Source organism: Castor canadensis, chromosome 15, assembly GCF_047511655.1.
Source record: "Castor canadensis chromosome 15, mCasCan1.hap1v2, whole genome shotgun sequence".
Classification (NCBI taxonomy): domain Eukaryota; kingdom Metazoa; phylum Chordata; class Mammalia; order Rodentia; family Castoridae; genus Castor; species Castor canadensis.
The window spans coordinates 88,080,784-88,092,981 of NC_133400.1; positions in this window are offsets into that span (position 1 = coordinate 88,080,784).

Below are 12,198 nucleotides of genomic sequence, written 5' to 3' on the forward strand. Positions count from 1 at the left end.
AGCATCTTCACCACCTATTCATGTTACTTGAACTTCCTGCTCTGGTTTTAAGGGAAATGATGCCCAGGTGACAGTTCTTGTCTGCTCAGCATCCACTGCTCTACTTGAGATGGAAACATGACTACCCCAAAGGGACCATCTTCAGTGTGGAAGGAACATCTTTCCAAATAGTCATCTCCCACCTTTGCTGTTTGCCATTGTGGCCTGTGTGTTTTTTTCTGCCTGTTTGGAGGAACAGAACTTCTATTGAATTAAAATGATAGCGATTATATCACAATGCTGGTGGCAATAAAAATGACCAAATGAGTAATGAACCATCTGTGAAATAAACATTTGCCATGGGACCAATTCCTTGGATGGTTTTCTAACTGCTTCAATACGTGATTTCTTTTGTAGGGAAGAAAATATCCTGAATGTAGACTTCCATCATTAAAGTGATCATTTTTGACATTGCAGGGCAGGCAAGGAGACCAAGCAAATACAAGCCCAAGATACAAGGCAGCTGGTAGAGTCTGCTGGGCCTCATGTTTCCATTCCTTTGCGGAACTCTTTCAAGGAATCGCAGTTTTCATGCAGAACTTCCACTAGTTTATAGAGGGAAATGTACCTTTTTTTGGCTCTTGTAGCTGTTAGAAACAGGTTGGAGATGGTGCAGTTTCTCCACTCACCAACCTAGAATTCTGGCACTGTGCCTTTGGCATAGTGACATTCCGTAGCGAAGCCCAAAATGCTGACAGTCTGAGCCCTTGCTCTTCTTCTAACCTCAACTTCTGCTTCTCCCTCAAGCCCTTGGGTCCCCAGTGATGGGGTCTTCTTCCTCTGCCAGCACTCCTATACCCCAATGCTCACCTGCACACACTTCTAACACCCACTCTTCTTTTTCATCTCAGCTCCATTAACACTTCCTCAGGGAAGCCCTTCCTGACACTCTAAACTAGGTAAGTAATGCCTTTATTTTGCAGCAAGCCAGAACACAGATCCCAGGGCTAGATCTCTTGGATATCACATCTTCCTTTCTCTTACACCAGCTGTGCTGCCCTGAGCTGCAAGACTATAATCTATTTAACTTCTCTGTGTTTCAGTTTTCTCATCATAAAATGGGATCAACACATTACTACTCTCGTAGGATTTTTAGGAGTATTATTTTAGGTAGTGTTTGCAAAGTATTTAAAGCAGTGTCTGGCATATTGTAGGCACTGTAAGGCAGTAGATGAATAAAATAAAATATGTTTTAGTGGTATCTTCTATTACTATATGTCACTTGAAATTACGGAAATTGCACACTTCTTTGTGAGTTCTTGATAATGCTGTCTCTCCCCCTAAATTATAGGTAGGGACAGTGTTTCTATGGATGATATACCATAAATATTTGTGAAAAAAATAAATCAATAATGAACCAATAAACAGAGCCTGTTTAATACCTAAAATCCTATGATGATAAACAACCCAGAGGGAACTTGAGCTGCTGTACCATAGTACCATAGACTGGGAATCTTAAACAATAGAAACTTATTTTTCACAGTTCAGGAGGCTGGAAGTCCAAGACCTAGTTGCCAGAAGATCTTGTGTCCGGTGAGGGCTCTTTTCTTGGTTTGTAGACAGGCACCATCTTGCTATGTCCTCAATTGGCAAGGGGGGCAAGCTCTCGTGTGTCTTCCTATGTATGAATATATATGAATAGGGCACTAATCCTATTCATGAGGGTGCTACCCCTTCCTATGTATGAATATATATGAATAGGGCACTAATCCTATTCATGAGGGTGCTACCCTCATGACCTAATCGTCTCCTAAAGATCTGCCTCCTCATTGTTAATTCCGTCTTTCTGAGAGTTAAGATTTCCTCATGTGAATTGGGTCCAGGGAATACATCATTCAGTCTGTAACAGAGGACCTGAGCATCCAAGGACGTGAAGTGTTACGGATGGTACCCAGGATGAAAGAATGTGGAAAGGATGTTGAGTAAGGACTAACAGCTCACCTGCCCAAGAATTCTCTCTAGGGCTAGTTCCTTAATACGCCATACGCCATACGAATGTTATTTATTTTATAGAGGTGTTAAGCCGACCATGAAGGATTTTTAGTCAACCTGGGTAGAATGAAGAACTGAGTACTTCTACACAGAGGATGTCTTAAAGAGATCAATGACAGGGAGTCACGAGTGCCAGTGCATTATAAGAGAATCACTGTCAACTATTCATATCAAGATATATGCAGCGTGGTAAAAATGACCTAAGCTTTCCTTTGTCTCTTCCCAGCACTAGCTCTGAACCCAGAAGTCCTTCTATTGAGCTTTAAAAGGAGAGGAATCTCTTAAAATCAGCCTAGCCCCATGAGCTGTGATAAAGGAAGCGCATTTTCTGGACATGAATTGTGTGCTGTGGCTTTTGCAGGAAGGCTATGAATGGAGCAAATGATTCATCAGTAGATTGCAGACAGTTTGGTCCTTCTCAGACAGCCTAAAAAGAAAACATTACAAAGCAAAGGGGAAAATGAGAGGGAAGGCATGCACAAGGAAGCATGCTGTTCTGTGTGGGAAAGGTGAAGGCCTTCGGTAAGAAATGGGAAAAATTGGTTGAAAATGGGAATGAATCATCTTCCTCGCATCCCAAGGAAATTGCTTTGACATTTCACAGAGGAAATGGACCCCATAAAATGACTACAATAAAGGCTTTCATACAATAAATGTGTTTTCTGTGGGTGTATAAATGTGTGCATATGTATTTTGAGCTTCAAATGTTGATGAAAAGTGGGTCAGGGTTATACAATGTCTAATACAGAGTGCGACACCTGAACCCTGCTTACAAGCCCTTTGGGACTGATTGTAGTCATAAATTCTTTTGGGATTCAAAAAGACAAGGACTTGCGTCTGGAATGATCCTCGCCTATGGTCTGTCCAAGTGAATTGAAGATAAAAATGATGTTTATTGTTCTAAAGTAAGTTATTATTCTCCTGTGGTAAGTGGCCCTACTCAGACTCCTCTCTTTGTGCATTTTCCCTATGTTAGTCAGTTTTCCATTATGGAAACAAAATGCCTGGGGATAATCAAATTAAAAGGGTAGAAAGGTTTATTTTGACTCACAGTTTGGAGGTTGGGTCCATGGCCAGTTGGTCCTATTTCTTTGGGGCCTGTGTCACAGAGTACATTATGGTAGGGAAGCAAGAGAGAGGAAGAGATCAGGTCCCACAATTTCCTTTGAGACCATGCCCCCAAGGACCGTAGGGCTCTCCTTCTAAAGGGTCCACTACTTCCCAATAACACCACAGCCTGGGGACCAGGTCCTTATTTAGCACTTGGGCCTTTGAGGGACTTTCCAGATTCAAACTGCAGCAGTCTATGCCATTTGAGGCATCTTGTCCCTTTATCTGGGACTGCAGGTCACCTTCAGAGTACATTTCCAGAGGGAGATAAGTGGTAGAGTGTCTGCCTAGCAAGCGTGAAGTTCTCAATTCAACCCCAATACTAGAAAAAAGTATACATTTCAAATATTATGGAACATATCAGCACCCGTGAATTTGGCTGCTAGGAATTTCCAATGATTTCTGATGGCTTTGGGGAAGGCCATAATTATTCTAGTTTCTGACCACAGAGCAGACACTCTGAGTTACTTACAAAGTGCTTTATCAAAGTGAGTGATCAAACTAGTTGTCAATCAACTTTCAAAACAAACTCCTTACTGAAATATTACACACATTCAGAAAAATGCACAAATTGTCCACAGACAGCTCGGTGAATTTTTACAAAGTCAACAAACTCAAGGCATCTACTGCTTAGATGCAGAGATATCCTTGTCTGTTCTCTCCTAGGTCATATCTACCTCTTGCTCCCAACTTAAAAAGCCACCTGACTTATCACCATCAAATAATTTTCACTAATTTTAAACTTTCTATAGATGGTGTTATGCAGTTTATGATTTTCTTTGTATGGCTTTTCCACCCAACTGTTTTATATTTGTGACGGTCACCTAAGTTGTTAAATTTATCTGAGTTAGTACATTGTTATAAATCTTCTTAGTCCCTTTTGTGAGAACCCTACTATTTCTTCACTCGTTCTTCTGGCAATGGACATTTAGGTTGTTTCTACCTTTGGCTTGTTGTAAATTGTATGTCTAAGACCATTCTGATGTGTCTGATGAGGCACAAATATACTTTTATAACCCTAGGAGTGGATTGTCTGATCATGAGGCATATCATAAGTATATTTAGGTTTATTAGATAATGTCAAACCAATTTCCAAAGTGGTTATACCAGTGCACACCCCTATTAGCAGGGTATCTGAAAAATTTTTTTTTTTTCATTTTTCTTTTATTATTCATATGTGCATACAAGGATTGGTTCATTTCTCCCCACTGCCCCCACCCCCTCCCTTACCACCCACTCCGCCCCCTCCCGCTCCCCCCCCAATACCCAGCAGAAACTATTTTGCCCTTATTTCTAATTTTGTTGTAGAGAGAGTATAAGCAATAATAGGAAGGAACAAGGGGTTTTGCTGGTTGAGATAAGGATAGCTATACAGGGCATTGACTCACATTGATTTCCTGTGCGTGGGTGTTACCTTCCAGGTTAATTCTTTTTGGTCTAACCTTTTCTCTAGTACCTGTTCCCCTTTTCCTATTGGCCTCAGTTGCTTTAAGGTATCTGCTTTAGTTTCTCTGCGTTAAGGGCAACAAATGCTAGCTAGTTTTTTAGGTGTCTTACCTATCCTCACCCCTTCCTTGTGTGCTCTCGCTTTTATCATGTGCTCATAGTCCAATACCCTTGTTGTGTTTGCCCTTGATCTAATGTCCACATATGAGGGAGAACATACGATTTTTGGTCTTTTGAGCCAGGCTAACCTCACTCAGAATGATGTTGAAAGTTTTAATTGCTCCATATTCTCTCCAAAATGTTTTGTTGCCATTTTAATTGTAGCCATTGTGGTGACTGATTCTCATTGGGGTTTCCATTCCATTTCCCTGATAACTGATTGTGATGAAGACCTTATTAAGGCAGTTATTGGCCCTTTGGAGATATTTTAAAAAAATTTTTATTATAATATTATTATTGTACTGGGAATACATTGTGACATTTACAAAAGTACTTACAATATATCATCCTCCATCATCCTCCTTTGTCCTTCCTCCTCCATTCCTAGGATAGCTTCAGACAGGTCTCATTTTTCCATTTATACACATGACTACATAATATTTCTACCATATTCACCCTCCTACATCCCTTCCTTATATCCTCCCCACTCCCACTGGTACCAACCCCCAGACAGGACCTGTTTTACCTTCCTGTCCTTTGTTTTTCAAATGCAAAGACATTTTTGTTTGTTGAAGATAGCTATACAGGGAGTTTTATTATGATATTTCCATGCATACAAGTATTATATTCTGAATTGCTTCATCCCCTCCACTTTTCTCCTTTCTACCTTAGTCTTTTGCCCATCTTTAAAAGTTAGGATGACTTTCTCATGAATTCATTTATAAGCTTTCCTTTTAACAATCTTAATACCTTTTGGTTTACAGATTTCCTTAGTTTGCATGCAATCAAATGTACAATCTTTTATTCATCTTCACTGCTATAAGAAAATAAAAAATAATTACTCACCTACCCATCATGCCTCCCCCAATAAACAACTCTGAAAAATACAGAAAAGTTCCTTCTTCAAATTCTTAATTATATGTGTCACTAGCTTTTTCCAAAAGGAAGGATGAGTATATTCCAAGCAAACACCATGGATGGAACAAAGATGAGCACCATTTTGCTGCAATTACGGTTGCAACAGCACAGATTCAGAGGAGAACAGAGTCCAGAGACAAATCAGAGGGACAATATGCCTTTTTAAAGCTGTGAGCATGTTGCATATGTAGAACGAAATTACAGTGGACCCAGAGAGTTACCCAGAAGATAAAATTAAAATAGTTCAAGGGTAACATGACGATTGTGGAGTGGGGATAGGAAAGTGGACTCTTGCTTGGATGGAGAACTGCTGCCTGTATGAACCAATGTCTCGCACACAGGTTGACTCAGGTGACAGCCACAGTGTGGGTGAGGGATGGATTTACCATCTCCAGAGGCCAGCCCTCGGTTGGTATTTGATTTGTCTGAGCCTTGCGTCCTTGTTTGTCCTCTTCTCTTGCTAGTGTCTAATTTCCACTTCAATCTGGACCCATTCTCTTACACATACATCTCTGCCCTGGTGGTTTTATGTGAGTAGCTATCCCTCTGTGCTTCTCACAGCCAACACTATTGCACATTGGTATTCTACACGGCCCTACCAGTGTTGATAAATATTGGTGTTCTATTAACTAAAGTCATATAACAAATGTTATCAAGTGCTTACAATCTGAAGGTACTATAGGATTATCAAACAATGATTAGGCACGTTCCCTAAGCTAAAGTGGCTAAACCCGACCTTTGAACTGTTTGTTCACAGTATTGAATTTTAAAGTATTTTTGTAGCTATTACATTTCAAGTCACATACTATATTATGCAAATGTTATCCTGGCCATTCTCTATACCAACATCACTTTCATCACTTTGTCTTCTAGAATACAACATATGCTCCTTTGCTCTCTTTTTTGTTTCATTCTGTGTGATCTTCTTTGGTTTACATTATTTTTTATGAATGATAGTCTTGCTTTATAAAATGTAACTGGGTATAGTTGTTGGACTTTTTGTTTTTGTGAAATTTAAGAAAAATCCCTATGTTGGCTTTCTAACATTATCAGAAAATACCTAAGATAATTAATTTAAACAGAGAAAAAGGTTATTTTGGCTCCTAGACTAGAGGTTCTAGTCCGTGTTTGGGTTGCTCCAGTCTGTGATGGGGTTTCTCCATTGCTTTGGGCCTCTGGAGAAGCAGCACATTATGGTTGAGGAAAGAGGAAGGGATAGGGTGCCATATCTGCTTTGGGGGCATTTCCCAATGACCTAAGGACCTACCAAAATGTCCCCTCTTGGGTTTTTCAACGTATACAAAGATTGTATTTATTTATTCAGATAAGCTAATGATCTCCAAATTACAGTGCGACATTTCAGAATACTCAGAAGACCAAGCATCTGGTTCAGGAAAACCTTAGTAAAACTTTTATGTGTGTCTTTATTTCAACCTTGAGAAATTTTTCTTTCTGATATGTTCTATAACATGTATAGTGCATTTTCTCATACATACATATGTATATATGCACATATATGTAAGATTATGGATATGCTAATTAGCTCGGTTACAGAAATCAGTTTACCATGTATGAGTATATAAATCAGCATATTATATATCTTACTGCTCAAAAAAAATCACTTTTCTATTTGCAAAACTAAAAGAGAACAGAAACGTTTTACCTTGAAATAATCATAGTTACAGGGAATCTTTAAAAACAAGGGGGAGATCCCCCATACCCTTTGTCAGTTAGTCCCCAAAGTACTAATTTATATTCAGATAGAACAATATCAAAATCAGGAAATTGACATCAGTATAATCCTTACATTTCATTTTCAACATTGGTTTACTTGTGTACCTCCCACACCAGGTTCCACTCATCTCTAGGGAAGGGATCATTTTTATTCTTCTTTGTATTCACAAATAAATGAGTGGGTTTTACTGTGAATTCAACTGGTTATTTATATAGCTGAGAAATAGCTTTCTTCTGGGTAAAGCTATTAGATTCTAGTATTGGCAGGTATGCTTCAAGACCAGGTGGGGGATACCAAGTTAAGTTTGGGTTAAGCTTTACCTCTGACATAATTCTAACACCAACCCTACATTTACATTCTTTTCTCTTGTATCCATCTTAACTACTCATGAGTGCATCATATACTGCTCCAGTTCTTAGCTCTGATCTCCTTAGCATGTTGGATTATTGTTTTCATGTGCCTACGGAGAATAGTACCCCATTCAAAGGCCCTGGCTACTCATGACAGTGAACAGCACTGTGTAAATAAATACCTCATTCTCTCTAGGTCCTTGGAGTGCCATACAGATAATACAAATTAAAAGGCTCCCATTGGGAACATCAGGAAGACTGTCTTTCCTTTGCAAGGACTAATATGCTCATTTTCAGCCACCAAGCTTCGATTCCTGAATCTCAGATGTCTTTTTCCTTTCTGCTTGTCTCTGTCTCTTTGAGCACCAATGCTGACACTTAGATTAGATAAATCCAGGATAAGACAAGTTGTTATACAGAATGGAGGACTAGATGGAGTGCAATCTGTGAAATGGAAGAGATTATTTAGGTAATAAATTGTCAGTAGTGTTCTCAGAGGACAGAGCAATTTTGTAGGATGTTTTCAGATTCCAAACCGCACAAAATGTACAAGAACTTAAGAGAAATTTGGCCATATGTTGGTCATTATCTACATGTCACATGATTTTTTTTCTGGTGTTTTAATTTTGCCTTGGGGTGAATGATCAAAAGCCTTTATTGATTGAAAAATTAAGTCATTTTGATAACCCAAAGGGATTTTTGTGTGGATTTAACACTTCTAACTGCTTTCTCAGTGCCTTTGTTGCTCAGAATATGCTTTTCTTCCCAACATGCTTTGTTTATTTGTTTGAGACAGGGTCTCACTTTGTGAGCCAGGCTGGCCTCAAACTTGCAATCCTCCTACATCAGTCTTCCAAGGACTGGGATTATGGGTGTATGCTACCATGTCCAGCTTTCAAGATGCTTCTTTCAAGCAAGGATTTCTTTAAACACCACACAAGGACAGTCAGACCTACAGATATACAATGGTAAGCTTCTTGGAAAACCAAAAAGAAAATTTGCTAGCAACACACCCCAGATAACTCCAGCTGGTACAGTGTTTCAGTGTGGATACTAGAGACAGAAGGGCTGACTTCACACTCCAGCTCAGTCACTTGCTAGTTGTATGACCCCAAGGAAGAACCAAAACCCTGTGCCTCAATTTCCTCATTTGTACAGTGGAAAAAGACTCCCTAATCTGTACAGGTATTTTAGGATTTGATTACTTAGTATATATCAAGTGCTTGGATCATTCTCTGACATGGTAAATACTTGATTCATTGTTATTATCATATTTTGTATGTGTGGTAAGAACACTTGAGATCTACTCTCTCAGCAAACTTCAAAGATCCAATTTAGTAGTGTTGAGCAGAGCCACCAGGTTACACACTAGAACTCCAAAACATACTCACTCCCCATAGCTAAAGCATCCCTGGACCATCTTCCTGATCACCCATGCCCTGGAAGCCTCCTTTCTATTCTCTGCTTCTATGAGTTTGACTATTTTACATTCCATATGAGTGACATGGTGCAGTTTGTTGTCTTTCTTTGCTGGGCTTTTTCACTTAGCGTAAATTTCTCTGGGTTTCATTCCCGTTGTGGCAAATGACAGAATTCCCTTCTTTTAAAAGACATTTTAAATAAATAAATAAAATATATGTATACATATACATATAAATGGCTGAATAATATTTCACTATCTACCACATTTTTTATCTGTTCATCCATTGGTGGCACTTCGGTAGATTTCATACATTGACTGTTTGTGATACTCTAATGATCACAGAACTGCAGATGATCAAATGAACGCTGGCTTCGTCTTCTTTTTGTATAAGCACAGTGATGGGATAGGCGGATTATATGATTGCTCTCGTTTTATTTTTTTGAGAAAATGCCATACTGTTTTCCATAATGGCTATACCAATTCACATTCTCATCAGCAGTGTGCAGATTTCTTCATGTCTTTACCAATGCTTGTCTTTTGACTGCCCCCTTTTTTGCTATTCTAACGTATGTGAAGTGATATTTCATTGTAGTTCGATTTACATTTTTCTGATGACTAGTGTCATAGCATATCTTTTTACATGTCTGTTGATCATATTTACGTCTTCTTTGGAAAAATATCTAATCAGGTCCTCTGTGTATTGTTTGCTTTCTTTCTCTTGAGCTGTTTGAGTTTTTTATACACTTAAATATTACTGCCTATGTGGTTCACAAGTATGTTCTCTTATTGCATAGGTTGTCACTTTGCTTCTTTTCCTTGAAGTTTTTTTAGTTTGATGTGATCTCATTAATTTATTCATTTCTTCTTTTTTTTGCCTGTGCTTTTGAAATTATATCCAAAACTAATCTCTACCCAGAACAATATCAAGAAGCTTTTTTCCTTTGCTTTCTATTAACAGTTTTATAGTCTTAGGTCTTATGTTTATGTTTTTAATCCATTTTGAATTGATTTTTGTATATGGTATGTGTAAGGATCCAATTTCATTTTTCTGCATGTAGCTATCCAGTTTTCCCGGCATTATTCATTTATTTAGGGCTGCATTGGTGGCAGCACATTTGCTAGGCAGGTAATCTATTGCTTGAGCTATGCCTCCACCCCTCCCAACACTACTTATTGAAATGACTATTCTTCCCCTGTTTTGTTCTTGGAACATTTGTCAAAGATCAATTGGCCATAAATATATGGATTCATTTCTGCTCCCTATTCTGTTCCACTGGTCTATATGTCTATTTCTTGTATCAATACCATACGGTTTGATTACAATAAGTTGAAATAATATATGACATTGGGTTGTGTGATGCCTACAGTGTTACTTTTGCTTAAGAATATTTTTGGTTACTGGGGTACTTTTGTGGTTCCATATAAATTTTAGAAATTTTTAGTATTTCTGTGAAAAAGTCATTGGAATTTTGGTAGGGGTTGCATCAAACCTATAGATTGCTTTGGTATTCTGAACATTTTACAATATTATTTCTTCCAATCTATGAACATGCAACACCTTTCCATCTGTTGTGTATCCTTCAGCTTCTTCCAATGTTTTAACACTTCTTCAGTGTTTTATAGTTTTTAGTGTGCAGATTTTTTAGGCTTCTTGATTCCGTTTATTGCTAAGTATTTTTGATGTTACTGTGGTGGCATTTCTTAATTGTATTTCCTCTTTCTTTCTTTTATTTTTCACTACTGGGGATTGAATCCAGGGCCTCAGACTTGCTATGCAAATGCTGTACCACTTGAGTCAGGCCCCAACCCTTTCGTTTTTGAGATAGGGTTTTGCTAATATTGCCTGGATTGGTCTCAAACTCCTGATCGTCCTGCTTATACCTCCATGTAGGTGGGATTACAGATATGTGCCATTATGACAAACTTGTTAATTGTATTTCTTTTTTTCAGTGCATAATAATGCAATCAATTTTTATGTGTTGATTTTGTGTCCCAAAACTTTACTGAATTTATTAGTTCTAACAGTTATTTTTTGTTTTTGTTGTCTTTAGGGTTTGTGTATGCATGATCATGTTATCCACAAAACATACAATTTTACTCATTCTTTTCCAATTTGAATAACTTTTATTCCTTTTACTTCACTAATTGCTCTAGCTAGAATTTCTAATACTATGTCAAAGAGAAATGGTGAAAGTTGACATCCTTGTCTGTTTCTGATCTTAGAGGGAAAGCTTTTAGCTTTTCACCATTGAGTATATTGGTTGTGAGCTTCTCACATATGGCCTTTATTATGTTGAGGTTTATTCCTCTGTACCTATTTTGAAACATCATGAAATGATGTTGAATTTTGTGTAATGCTTTTTCTTCATTTACTAAGATCATATGATTTTTAGCTTTCATTCTGTTAATGTGTTGAACCATCTTGATCGTAGTGTATGATTTATTTAGTGTCTGATGAATCTGATTTGCCAGTATTTTGTTGGGATTTTTGCATCTCAGTTCATCAGGGATATTCATCTAAAATTATCTTCCTGCTTTCAAAATTCTCTTTGTGTTTGATTTTTGCTTTTTGGTGGGACTAGGATTTGAACTCAAGGTTTTGTGCTTGCAAAGTAGGCTTTCTATTGCTTGAGCCACACTCCTGGTCCATTCTGCTCTGGTTATTTTGGAGATGGGATCTCATGAAACTATATTCCAGGGTGGCTTTGAACCTCAATCTTCTTGATCTCAACTTCCCAAGGAGCTAGGATTACAGGTGTGAGCCACAAGTGTCTGACTTGCCTTTGACTTTTAAGAATTTTATTATAATGTGTTTTGGTGAAGAAATATTTATATTTTATTTATTTGAGTTTCTTTGTGATTCATAGGTCTAGATGTTCATTTCCCTGTCTTGATTTAGGAACTTTTTAATCGCTGTTTCTTTAAATAAGATTCAACCCCTGTTTCTTTCTCTGCCTCTCCTGAAACTCCCATGATGTCTACATGAGTTTACTTGATGGTGTCTCATCAAATCCCATAGACTTTTT